A 12953-nucleotide genomic window follows, 5' to 3' on the forward strand; every position below is an offset into this window, starting at 1 on the left:
ATTAGCTTTCCAAGAATTTTTAAAAAGTACCATTATTATGAAAGAATTATTACTCTTTACTCCATTTGCAAAAAAACAAAAAGGAGGGGGGCAACATGCAAAAGATAAAACCTTCTCCCATCTCAGCCCTTGTAAACAGCATGCAGTGTGCGCTTCTTGTCTTGATGTGTGTATCATGTTTGCATTTTAAAAGAAGATTCCTAGAGCAATGCTGAGTGCAAAGAAATTAATCTTTTAAGCAAATAGCTGTTAAGCATTTACAGCTGGCAATTATTAGAGTGACAGGTAGAGACAAGGTCATGAAATTGGGCAGAGAGGCAGAAAAGTCTAACAGAGTGAGGTGATGGGGGAAGGAGATGACAATAAAGAGAGCTAAATAGAAGGGGTCTTTGAACAGTAAGAATGAGAGATTAGATCAGGGGTAATTCGGGCCTTAAATGCCAGGCCAAATGAATCGAACTGTAAGAGTGAGATTTCAGGCACTATTTCCCTGAATATTTGGATTTCCACGGGGAGAAGTATTTGGATTTCCAAGGGGAGAAATATTAGGATTTCCAAGGAGACATCCCGAAAGTCACTCAAACTATAAACATATCTGACATCTGCTATTGTTTTTCTGAAAGCAGGACAGTGTGAGATGAACAGTATGAGCTCTGGCACTGGAAACGTAGGTTAAATACACAGATTTATCATTGTGCGGACTCTGACAGATGACTTCACCTTTGAAAGCTGAAACTTCTTTATTTCCACATGATGATGACAACATGGGTAAACAGCTATGGCCATGCCACTGATAGGTCTGAGTGCTGATGTCTGATTACTTGCAAAGGAAATGAAATACTCTGAGCAGCAGGCAAGTTTAGCAAATACGCCTGTGCTTGAACTTGTGCATTTTAACAGCAAAGAGCTCATCAAGGTTAAAAAGAAACCAGCTTCTGGAAGGAAGCTGCTATTGGGTAGCAAGGTTAGTTTGTAAGCTGTCAGAGGCATGAGGTCAGGCCTACTATAAGGCATCTCAGCTTGCAGTGAGCTAGGATTGCACCATTGCTCTCTAGCCTAGGTGACACAAAGAAACTATGTCTCTTAATAAAGATGGAAATAATAATAAAAATAAAGGATCTCAGCCTCTGGATCAGTGGGCAAAAGGAGGCAGTCCAGAACCCTAGAAAGTTCTCAAGAGCAATTGCAACTCAAGTGTTTGATATATTGGCTCTAAGCTTCTATCCTCACTCTTAGACCTCCTCACTGTTGCCCTAAAAAAGGAAACTGAGGTAAAATTAATATAGGTAGAGAATTTTATTTGGGCCAAGGTTGAGGAATGAAGCCTGGGAAACACTGGGAAGCGCTCTGGAGAACAAAGTTGAGGTGCCAGTTTTAAAGAAAAAAGGACTAATCAGGGGAGGGGTGACTACAAAAGTTGTTAGGAATTCTCATTGGTTTACAGAAGTAATATTGATTAGTTATTGGCCGTATATTGTTAAACTATAGGGAATGAGTCATAATGTCCAGCGTATAGCATTGTTAGGTTAATCTATAGCCATTGATGGCAACACTCAGTCTGGAGTTTGTATGGCAGGCAGCTTAGAAACAATGACTTAGCTTAAAGGGACGGGGGACTAAAACTTGACTACTGTCACATTTCAGTGCCTCTCTGGGCCTGATCGTTTAAAGGGGGCTCCCATTCCTCAGATAGAAACTTTCTTTTTCTTTCTCATCACTCTTAAACTCTCTAGTTGTCAAAAGGGCTGCTGTGGTTTGAATGCTTTTGTTCCCTCCAAAATTCATGTTGAAACTTAATCCCCGATGTAGCAGTATTAAGAGGCATGGCCTGAAGGAGGTAATTGCATCATAAGGGCTCCACCCTCATGAATAGGATTAGATGCCCTTATAAAAGGGCTTGCCAAAGGGAGCTCACCCCTTTTCGCCTTTTCTATTCCTTCTGTCATGAGAGGACAGAGGGTTCCTTTCCTCAGAAGAATGCAGCAACGAAGTGCCATCTTGAAAGTGGAGACTAGGCTCTCACCAGACACCCAATGTACCAGCACCCCAGTTTTTTTTAGACACAGAGTCTCACTATGACATCCAGGATGGAGGGCAGTGATCATGGCTTACTGCTGTCTCGAACTCCTGGGCTCAAGCAGTCCTCCTACCTCAGCCTCCCAAGTAGCTGAGACTATGTGCGTGCACCATCACGCCTGGCTAATATCTTTTTAGATTTTTTTTTTTTTTTTTTGTAGAGATAAGGTCTCACTATGTTGCCCAGGCTGGTCTTGAACTCCTGGCCTCAGGAGATCCTCCTGCCTGGGCTTCCAAAAGTGCTGAGGTTACAGACATGAGATACCGCATCTGGTGCCTAGTGCCCTTATACTGGATTTCCAGCTTTCAGAACTGTGAGAAATAAAGTTTTATTCTTGATAAATGACCTAGTCTTAGATATTTTGTTATGGCAATACCAACAGACTAGGACATGTGCCTTGGATTTTTCCTGTGAAATTTTATATCCGTGGGACCCAAGTATTCTGTTCATTCATTCATAAGTGAATAAACAATGGAGCTGTCATTCTACTGGAGAAAAATCTCTAAGATATTTTTAAGCACTGTGTGCTCAACACTGCCCATGTACCTTGAAATTACTAACTCAATTAATTCTCACAATTAACCCTCAAGTAGGTCATATTGTCATGAACATATTACAGATTAGGAAACTGAAGCCCAGTGAGATTATATTACTAAGCATAGTGAATCAGAATTTTGTGCCTAAACCTTAATTCTATACTGCCTCTTTTTTTAGACTGAGAGCTACTCAGCAGAGAGGGAATTTTGTTGTTTATGTTTGTTTCTTTTCTTTTTCTTTTTTTTTTTTTTTTTTTTTTTTTTTTTTTTTTTTTTTTGAGACAGAGTTTCGCTCTTGTTACCCAGGCTGGAGTGCAATGGCGCGATCTCGGCTCACCGCAACCTCCGCCTCCTGGGTTCAGGCAATTCTCCTGCCTCAGGCTCCTGAGTAGCTGGGATTACAGGCACGCGCCACCATGCCCAGCTGATTTTTTGTATTTTTAGTAGAGACGGGGTTTCACCATGTTGACCAGGTTGGTCTCGATCTCTCTACCTCGTGATCCACCCGCCTCGGCCTCCCAAAGTGCTGGGATTACAGGCTTGAGCCACCGCGCCCGGCCTGTTTGTTTCTGTCCCTGAATCTCTCAGAACAATTCCTGACATTCATTGGGTGCTCAATAAATATTTGTTGAATTATCAAATGAATGAGTCCGTGAGCCAATTTCTTCAAGAGCTTGGCTGTCTTGGATATAAGGACCACATCTTGGTCACTTCAGTAGGATCACCAACGACAGAGGTGTCCCTGTTGTAGAGGGATCTAGCAGGCTTACCAGGAAGGGTACCTCATTCTCTGGTCATTGGATAGCTCCTTTTCTTGGGACCTTTTCACCAAATTCTAAGATAAGATCTGGTTCCAGGGGCAGGGTTTGACAGACTGTCCTGCCACTCTGGTGGAGCAGTGTTTGGCTCTGTGTCTCCACCCAAATCTCCTCTTTTAGTGCCCATAATTCCCATGTGCTGTGGGAGGGACTGGTGGGAGATAATTGAATCATAGGGTGGGTCTTTCCCGTGCTGTTCTTGTGATAGTAAATGGATCTCACAAGATCTGATGCATTTAAAAGCAGGAGTTTCTCTGCACAAACTTTTTTCTTTGCCTGCTGACATCCATGTAAGACATGACTTGTTCCTCCTTGCCTTCTGCCGTGATTGTGAGGCTTCCCAAGTCATGTGGAACTGTAAGTCCAATTAAAACTCTTTCTTTTGCAGATTGCCCTGTCTCGGTTATGTCTTTATCAGCAGCATGAAAATGGAATAATACAAGCAGAGAAAAGCTTTGGATGATAAAGCAGGGAAGCCAGCAATATCCGCTTTGTGGTTTGTCGTGGGTCAGGCAGGGCTGGTTATGCTGTGTCTTTCCTTAACCCAACATCACAGTCACTGTATTTCTTAGAAACAGAGAACCCAGGGGGTATGAAGGACATGTGTACAATGTGCTGTGATTGTCACAGTCCACTGACAGGGAGGACAATTGGAAAATAAATCACAATGTGACAGCTCTAAGTAAAATCAAGTTCATTTCACTCAAAGTGAATGAAATTGTTTCAAGAGTTGTGACGTGTGTCTGTTTATGCAAATCATTATTCCAAATAGACATTTTTTTTTTTTTTTTGGCTGCTGGAACTATAACAAGATGAGCTGTGCTTCCTGGAAAAAAAAAAAAAAAAAAAAAAAAAAAAAAAAAAAAAAAAAAAAAACGGCTGCAACATTTTGTGTATACAAGTAGAAAAAATAAACCTTAAAGAGTTTTTGTTTTTGTCTTTTTTTTTTTAATTAATTCCAGTAACAGCAAAATAGTCCTCCTACTTCTTTTGTGCTGGATAAATTCCAGGGACATTGGCCTAGAAAGCAGTTTAGTTCTTTTTATTTTCATTGTAGTTTATATACTTTAGTATTTTTTGTGATGTGTAACCAATACTGTGGCTACAATTCCACGTACTTTGCATTTATTTTTCTTCAGAGAAGTTTCTTCTTTGCAACTTTATGAAAAGTGAATCAAACTCCCAGTTTGCCAGCACCTCTACAAGTCTCAGCTCCTCCCTTTCATGCTCCTATTCCCATATCCCTTTTTCCTTCCCCCTTCCCCCTCCCATCTTCCCTTCCTTCCTTTCCTTTTTTCCCTCTTTTCCTTCCTTCCCTCCTTGGTTCCTTTCTTCCCTCCTTCCTTCTTTATTTCCATCAGCATTTATTAATTGAGTGCCTTCCCTATACCAGGCAGTTGAGGACTAATTGACACGTTACATGTAAAACCCTTGGAAGAATATTTGACATGTAGAAAGTACTCAGTATGAGCTATCAGGTTGGTGCAAAACTAATTGCAGTTTTTGCCATTAAATGGCAATACTTTTGCACCCAATAACTGTTCCTTTTTTTTTTTTTTGAGATAGTTTCACATTTGTTGCCCAAGCTGGAGTGTAATAGTGTGATCTCAGCTCACGGCAACCACTGCCTCCTGGATTCAAGTGATTCTCCTGCCTCAGCCTCCCAAGTAGCTGGGATTACAGGCATGTGCCACCATCCCAGGCTAATTTTGTATTTTTAGTAGCGATAAGGTTTCTCCATGTTGGTCAGGCTGGTCTTGAACTCCTGACCTCAGGTGATCTGCCCACCTCAGCTTCCCAAAGTGCTGGAATTATAGGCATTAGCCACTGAGCCCAGCCAACTATTCCTTTTTTTCTTTTTTGAAAACAAAGCAATCTCCGTAGATGGTTACCCTAAAAAGTGAGTACTATTGCTGTCTCCATCTTACAGATAAACAAACTCATTCTGCTTTGTACCAACCTAGTGATAAAGATCTCAAAAAAAAAATCAACTTAACTGTTTCGCTTGTGACAGAGGAGACTGGAGGAGGGCAGCATTACTTAAGTTGATCTATTGCATCCAACTTACGAGATAACTTCTTTTTCCACCTGGAAGAGAAGTGAAATATGACTAGATAATTTTCCAATACTTTCTTTACCCATATCTACAGGTATAAATTTGTGTTGTTGGATATGAATTCTCCAAACATCAGACATTCTAGTAATCAAATGGTAGTAATGAAATCAAAAGCATGTCTCAAAATCGAAGATGAAATTAATTTTAAATGATTGTCTTAATTTATTTGTCCAAACTTCTGGCCATCCCCATTAGTTTAAGAAAGGCAAGAGTTAACATTTTAGTTAGGACTTTACTGATTTGAATATACTCAGAGGAGAGTAACTAGGATATCCTACTCCACCATTGAAGGATCAAGTACAAGAGTCTCAAGCAAATTGCTTAACTTCATTGTTTTTCAGTTTTCTCGTCTATGAAATGGGAAACACTAAAGTGCTTACTTGATTGAATTTTACCAACATTTGAAAGAGATAGTGTATAAAATGTTTGACCATAGTAAGTGCTTGGTACATCTCGGTTTGAGATGTGAAGACTTTAAAACACGGTGACAAATTATTATACATTATTTTCCATTGAAAGATGATGCCTGCTCTCCTTCCCTTGAATTGGGATGTGCTTCTGACCACTTTGACTAATGCAGTGCAAGGGTAGAAACACTAAGTCATCTACAAACCTAGTTCATAAAAATCCTTGCAGCTTTCACTTTGATGAACTCTGGTTTTTGGACACCTTAGCCTCCATGTAAAAGTCTAATGTGTATGCCCTCTCCAGCTCATCCCCAGCCTTCCAGCTCTTCCTGCCAAGGCACCAGACACATCAGTGATGCTATCTTGGATTCTCTAAACCATTTCATCCATCTACTGAGTATCACTGAATGACTGACCACTGTTAATGCCACAAGGAACAGAAGAATCATCCAATTGATCCCTGCTAGAATTTCTGACCCACAGAATCATGAGATATAATCAAATATCTTAAATATGGAACTAATTTTAACACACTGTCTGACTTGGAAAGTGAGCAAGATCCTTTCACTACTGTGTTTAATAGAGTGGGCCAGCAGTGTGGACACATTATACTTCCAGTAGAAGGTGATGCTTTATTTAAGTGTCTTAGCTCATTTTGTGTTGCTATAAAGTAATATCCAAGGCTGTGTAATTTATAAAGAAAAAAGACCTATTTGGCTCATGATTCTGATGGCTGAAAAGTACAGGGTTGGCATCTGCATCTGGTGAGGGCCTCAGGCTGCTTCCACTCACAGCAGAAGATGATGGGGAACCAGGATGTGCACAGACCACAAGGCAAGAGAGGAAGCAAGAGAGACGAGGCTCTTTTTTACAACCAGCTCCCTCTGGTACTAACAGAGCTAGAACTCACTCACCCCCAAGGGAAGGCGATCATCTATTCATGAGGGATCTTCTCCCATAACTGAAACATCACCCATTAGACCCCACCTCCAACACTAGGATTTGAATTTTAAGAATGAGGTTTGGAGGGGAAAGTAATGAAATCCACATGATTGCAGCTGGATTCCATGGTTTTTGAACTTTGATTTAGCAGCCTAAGCCTTCTATTCAAATCTCAATATGCAGGACAAATAACAAAGGATCTTTTCAGGTTGAAGCAGGGGTCAATGACCATGAGCAGCAACCTGAGAAGAACTGAGACAATCTAATCAATGATTTGTCTATGTACACCTGGGAGAAGAAAAGTATTGGATTTCGTTCGTTGTTGAAGGGGAAACACGTAAACCCAGCTCATGAGATACTCCATAAACGTAGGGTTTGAAAATCATTGAGCTAAACGCTCCCCGTGGCCCCCTCTGAGCCCATTGATGCACATCCTCAATGTGCCCAGAATGACTCAGCCAGCACAGCCTCCCACCAGGTCAGCTCCTCTGGGATGGGCACCTGGTATAACATGCCCACCCTCTTCCGTTTCGGTCTCCTGACCTGTTTCCTTATTTGCCCCTCAGCACAGCCTTCTCCTTTGCTTCTAGATCCATCCTGCCAGTGCCTGTGGGGGTCAAGGCATCTGTTGTTTCTGGCCCCTACACAGCCTCAGTGGGAGGAGACCAAGCCTTCTAGTTCGTCTGCATAGAGTATCTCTAACACAAAATGGAATCTTGCAGCTATTGATAGTTTCTCATGTGTTACTTTTGAAGTAGAAATGTGCCATGTTTTGCCAACCAACATCTTTTCCCCTGGGTCACTTTGAAGGGCAAGTCCAGGTGCCAGTTTCCTGCTGGAGGGCTAAAGTGACCCCTCTTATTTTCCTTCCACCCCTGGAAGAATGGCCAGTGTGGGGATATATGACCTCGCTTTGCTCATATGGTGAGATCATGAAGGTCTTCTCTTTAGGGAACACCTGTAAACAGAAAGATTAGTGGAGTCATCCCCATGGTGTCTTGCCTAGAGTGTTTTACCTGGCTGATATGCCTCTTCCTCTGCCTTCTTGGCACTCCAGAGCACACCCAGTTTTTGTTCATTGCAAGCTTTGGTGCAGCTACAACAAATTTTTAAGACCAACTACAAAGTTTTAGGGGGCACTTTCTCCATACAACACTTCCCTCACTTCTGACACCAACTGCAATTTCAGGGGTTTTGAAAAACCACCCTTAGTTCACTAGATGAAGTCACGGAACTTCCTGGAAGCTGTTATAGTAACGGCTACAGGTTACTAAAGAAAAAGGATGTAGATTAAGTCAGCCAAATGAAGAGAGACACGGACAGATTCCAGAAGCTTTTGTTGCTCTCTCTTCATGGAGCCAGGATGCATCACTCTCCCAGCACCAGTGTATGATCACACATACGGAGCACTGCCAACTAAGGAAGCTCACCTGAGCTTCAGTATCCAGAATTTTTATTGGTGTTTCATCACATAGGCATAATTGATTGACTGACTGATTGTCCATGTAGTTAATCTCAATCTCTGAGTTGACTCATATCATGTGATCCAAAGTCTTCACCCCCACATTCCTTTACATTATTGGTCTTTCTGGCATGGAAAGTCCCCACCCTAAGACTACATGAGTCTGGTTGGCACCTACCCTAAATCACAGTGTTGGACTAACCACTGTGACCCAATGTCCTCAGATAAATAAAGACACTAGAGATTGCCTCCTAGAAGCTGAGGACAAAGGCCAGTCCTTCTCTTTGGTCAAATTCTTTACTACAAACCTACTCAGATTTCCATAATTCATATGAGCTCCCCAATATTCTTCCAATGCTTTTGATTCTGTTGCTAGAGGCATTTTCATGGCTAACAACAAGGAATGCTAAGTGATAAAACATTGATGTCTTATGATACTAAAAAGTAAACTCCTCACTGTGAGAAGAGCAGAACCAAAGGGTGAAGGAAATGGAGAGTTCAGTCCTTCCCCTCCTACCATGGGATATCTCCTCCATCACATGCATTTCTACACAGTAAAAACCCTGTTGATCTGAAAAGGGTGGTGTTCAGAGTTTTTACTTGGTTAGTTTATTTGCTTCAAATCCAGGGTTTTGTCATTTTCTGGCACTTCCTAGCAGACAAGTGGTAGCAGGTGCTAAAGGCCTAAAGAAATTAAAAGAGAAAAAAACTAAGAAACATATCCACTAATTTAATTTTCTCTGAGAAATGAGTTAACAATAGCTTTATTCAGTTTTAGCGTTAGAACACCTGGGTCCAGCTCATAGAAAATGTGGTATCCACAAGATTATTATTTTAGAACCACTGGGTTCAACTAACTATGAATAGGGATGTGAGTACATGAAATCCACAAAAATTAAAACCGTGTCTCTGAACACATTAATCCTTCCTAATAAAATCAACTAAGATAAACTTGAAATGAGGCCCCTGGGGTAATTGCAAGTAACTGCCAATTTTGCTAATGATAATAAGTTGATTTTAATTGCTAATATATTCCTAATTACTCTAGTTCTAAAATGTTTACTTCACTGTCAGTCATCTTCTTTGATTTGAGCTTTTTTGTGAAAAGACTTTGTCATATCAGTCAACCCTTCTCAAGTTGGCTGGCATCTGTTTAAAATGATCTCACCTTTTTCTGCCACACAAGCTCTGTTAGGCACCATTTGTCCAAAAGCAGAGAGAGGACTTAGCCACAAATCTTCTACAGTTCAGAGTTACCCCTTCCAGCTTAGAGAGAAGTTACATTTTCAAGGCTTTCATTGCCTTAATGAAGAAGAATGACAATATTTATTCTGAACTCTACTTTTAATCTAATTTTCCACCTGTCCTAAATCTCACCTACTTGAATATGGGTGTGTGTCCAACTAATTGTGTTTCAAGACATGGTGTAGTTAGTGTAAAGATTTCTAATTTGGGTGGGCGTAAGGCTCCCATTGATCCAATGATCCATTTTTTCCCCAGCAAATAGTATTGAGTCCCTGGGGGCTGGGAATAAAGTGATGGCCGACATTGAAAAGATTTCGATCATCCTGAAATTTCTACACTCATTCAGAGTGAACATACAATGAATGAGTCAACAAATAAATACAAGAGAAGATTGAAGATCATGATATGGGCTAGGAAAAAAAAGTGGAGTAATGATAGAATGAGAATGAAGAATTGATTTGGGTAGCCAAAGGAGGTCATCAAATGTCATCTCTGAACAGATAACATTTGGGACGAGACCTGAGAAGGAGAAAGAAAGGAGTTATGTGAAAAACAAAGGAAGATTTTTCCCAGGGAGACAGAAATGCAAAAAGAAAAAAAATATTAGACTGGGGAGAGTCTGGTTTTGCTCAAAGAACAGAAAAAGGAACCCAACATGGTGAGGCAGAGAAGCAGGGAGGAATGGAAGTGTTGGGAAGGCAGCAAATAATCATTTTGTAAGAAGACAATATGTCATTCCAAATGGGATGGGACGTCCTTATATGGTCTGGAGATGATTTGTTCTGATTCACATCTTCAAAATGTTGTTTTACTGCACAGTGCATTATTTTCACAACATGGCATTGTGGAAACTGGATTATGATGGTAGGTATGGGTGGAAAGGCTGGGAGGAGTGAGAGCAAGAATGAAGCTTCTGCAGCAGACACTCAGCTAGATCATGAGTCAGCTGGACTAGGAAGATAGCAGTAGTGATAGAGGGAAGTGGGCATGTTTAGGACAATTTTCAAAGAAGAGACCCAGGAGCTGACTGTTGAGAAAAGAGAAGGAATCAATGATGCCTCCTACTTTCTTGCTGACTGTGTTTACTGAAATGAGGATTCAAGGGAAGAATGGAGGAGGAATAGAACTGAAGGTGAGTCAATATAGATTTGGAACATGTTACGTTTCTGATGCCTACCTCTGTCCTCCCACTGACTCCCATATTGCTACTATTACATGTAGCATTGATAGTTAATAAGTTTGGCTTATTAACTATCCCATCGCTAGTCTGTCTCTCCTGAACTGTGAACTTCATGATGACAGAAAATTTGCTTTTTCCATTTTCACTTCCCCAGCAACTTGCACAGTGCCTCACCGATAGAAGACACTCAACAAACCAGGAAACATTTGCTCAATGAATAATTAAATAAAAGAATACATGAAGGAGTCTATGCCCAGTTGTAGTCTAATTGTCACAAAGCAGATATCAAGAAGGGAAAGCTAATAAAAATTACAAAGGGTAATATACTGACAATATATTAAGGTTCTGGCTATATATATATATATTTACATAGATATTTCCATATTTTCATTTAGTGCCTGCTTGCATGAGTCACCAAATATCAGAATGAAAGTGATTCATTCATTCACTCAACTTGTAATTTCCAAACAGCTCCTTTGTGCCAGGCACTCTTCTAAGCACTGGGGGCAAACAATGTATAACACAGAAAAAGATCACTGCCCTTTGGAAGGTTATATTCTAGCAGAATAATCATAATTACCCTGCTCTTCAGCGAGTCACTCTTCTTATCACACCTTGATGATGCCAGGGTGACTCTGCCTTCCCAGAGCAAGAGCTGCCTCATCTCATCTCTTCAGACGGGCAGCTGTAACAGGTGCCATCATTGGCAGGTGGACCCACACCTTCATTGAGTTCTCGCCAGGTGCTGTGAGTTTCACGTGCATTCTCCTGTTTAATCCTCACTCAGAATGTCATTGGCATTGTTGTTTCTGTTTCTTACAAGTGAGGAAATGGAAGCTTAAGGGATAAGTGACTTGTCAAAGGTAAGAGCCCAGGGCCTGAACTCAAATCTGCCTGACCCCAGAGCTCATACTTTTAATCACTAAATTACATAGCTTTTGGTTTCGATATATACTTGCATCAACTGTATGATAATTTACCGCAGAGCCGAATAACACCAACTGTGAAGCATTTCTACAGGAACTGAATTATTTCCTTAGCTTTCTTGAGAGGATTTAAGCCAGATACAAATTATATAGGATATTAAAATACTACTAAATTCGGATAGTAAATTATTTCATGTAAAATGTGAAACAATATAAAATGGAACATCCATATAAAATGATAGCTACTCCATTACCGCTCACATTTCTAATTCTTTTTTCCCCCAATTCTTAATATCATGCAAAGATTAAAGTTTTGGTTGAAATCTGGTTCAAATGCTGCAATAACAATATTAATGCACAGAGCCTTCATGATACATCACCACATAGAGGTCCCAGCTCTCAACACTGTTGCATTGGGGATTAAGTGTCCAACACAGGCACTTTGGGAGACACATTCAACCCATAGCAATTTCTCCTTCACATTTTAGATATTACCCAACCTGATAATCTAGACATCTGGTTCACTGTGGGGAATACTTTACACTCAGTGCTGAAGACCTCTCTTGGCTCTGCCTACCTGGTGTCCATTCTCTCTTCTGGTAACAGCACCCTAAATTTTCACCAAGGAGCTTCCCCTCTACTCTCCATGTGGGTTCTGTATGGCTGACCCCACCTCCAGACTGCAGGAAAATACCCTCTCTAAGGCCTGGCCAATAAAAATTCTGCCTTTCTTTAATGACAGTATTTGGTTCATGGGTGAACATATGATCCAAGCTAGGCCAACAAGTCGAACAACAGCAATGGATAAGGGTTAAACCTGAGACTGCTGCTAGAACTCTTAGAGATGCTTACTTTCTGCTGAGATTGCTGACAGCTCTCTGATCACTGCAGTAAAGAAGGCTGCATGAGAATAAAGCCAACATATGGGAGAGAAAAACAAAAGGTGGAGCGAGATCCCTGAGGACATGGTATATGCATCTGGATCAAGCTGCTCCTGAAAGTCACCCTTGGACTTTTTGTGCCTATGAGATCTTAATGTTCCTTCCTTTAAATCAGTTTGAGTTGGATGTCACTAACTTGCAACTGATCGCTTATTAATATACCCTTATTGATATACTCAAAATTACTTAGGTTAAAAATACCATTTAGAAGACTGGTGGAAATGTATTCTAATTCATGTAAGGGAACTAAGAGTGTTTTGCCAGTTTCCTTAGGATTTTAATTCAAGATAATTTAAAATAGCA

The sequence above is a fragment of the Saimiri boliviensis genome, chromosome 15, assembly GCF_048565385.1.
Source record: "Saimiri boliviensis isolate mSaiBol1 chromosome 15, mSaiBol1.pri, whole genome shotgun sequence".
Taxonomy (NCBI): domain Eukaryota; kingdom Metazoa; phylum Chordata; class Mammalia; order Primates; family Cebidae; genus Saimiri; species Saimiri boliviensis.